The sequence below is a fragment of the Triticum aestivum genome, chromosome 7B (genome assembly GCF_018294505.1).
Source record: "Triticum aestivum cultivar Chinese Spring chromosome 7B, IWGSC CS RefSeq v2.1, whole genome shotgun sequence".
Classification (NCBI taxonomy): domain Eukaryota; kingdom Viridiplantae; phylum Streptophyta; class Magnoliopsida; order Poales; family Poaceae; genus Triticum; species Triticum aestivum.
In genome coordinates, this window is record NC_057813.1 from 301,889,369 (window position 1) to 301,890,621 (window position 1,253).

The window sequence follows — 1,253 nt, forward strand, 5'->3', positions numbered from 1 at the left end:
TAATGGCGCACCACTGGTGCGCCATTAGTATAGGCCACGGTGCGCCATTAGTATGCCTCCCAGGGGCCATGTATACCCAGGTGCTTTGGCATACTAATGGCGCACGACCACGGGATGCGCCATTAGTAACCGCGGCATACTAATGGCGCACTATCCAGTGATGCGCCATTAGTATGCTTTGTCATACTAATGGCGCACTATCATGTGATGCGCCATTAGTATGAATATTAGGTTTTTTTTTCTGTTTTTTGCATAGGTTACAAAATGTATAATTTGACAAAATATAGACAGCACACATCAACAACAGATTCATCGAATACAATAGAAGATTAGTCTTTGAATACAACTAGATGACCAGTTGCGCCAATGGCGCAAAGGCCGAGAGTAAGCCATGTATTGAAAGAGTGTACATTAATATTATTCAGACACATATTGAAACATATGAAAATAAGTACTTATTGCTGGTAGATAGATACTTAGTAATGATACATAGTGTTCTAAGAAGCTTACGATTAATTATTTACAATGTTATTAGCAAACAAAGTAGATAGTCACATATAGGCGCTATGAAGTGATTTCCATCAAGCGATTTCCATCAAGCCTGGACCAGCTCTCTTAGATACCCCTGCCAAAAATAGGAAAATGAAACTATGAATACTCTCAGCTTACACAAAATAAAAAACTATGCAGGACATGATAGACACTTAGAATTGCAAAGTTCATTCGATGTCATAAAGCAAAAGACTAAGAACCATTATGTACCAACCTGGATGTTGCCTCTTACTCCCTTAGATATCATGGTTCAACAAATAAACCTCTTACTCCCTAGAAATAGTAAATCCTGCTTTCATCAATTACAGGGAGGAGCTTCCAACTGGATTTGAAGGACCATTTGTATTATACCCCCCCTATACCAGTATAAAAAACAACAATCTTTTCACCATCAATAGTTATCCTGCAACATCATTCAACTCTCACATGATTTAGAGAGAGTAGTAATGAAGCACAGATAATAACATTTTTCAGAAAAGAGTAGGAGAGAAACAAACATAATACAATTTGAATGCTCAGAACAATCAAATTAAACACTACAGGGAAAACTAAGAACAATCAACCTTAACTACTGTAGGGAAGATAAAAGTCGTCTCAAATTCTAGTGAAAATTCTGGTGATTTCATATGCAAATAAACCATGTCAAGAACAATCAACCTTAACTACTGTAGGGAAGAACACCCAAGCTTAACTAAGAACAA

The 1,253-nt window shown here is 37.2% G+C and overlaps 1 long non-coding RNA gene across 1 annotated transcript; it reads right to left on the reverse strand.

Annotated features, from left to right (window-relative positions):
- Positions 1 to 351: 351 nt before the first annotated feature.
- On the reverse strand, positions 352 to 1,015 carry LOC123163109 (uncharacterized). The gene is made up of 2 exons (XR_006481719.1): positions 767 to 1,015; positions 352 to 625 (listed from the first exon to the last, which is right to left on the reverse strand). It is a non-coding gene; the product is annotated as an uncharacterized lncRNA (long non-coding RNA).
- Between the last annotated feature and the right edge of the window lie 238 nt (positions 1,016 to 1,253).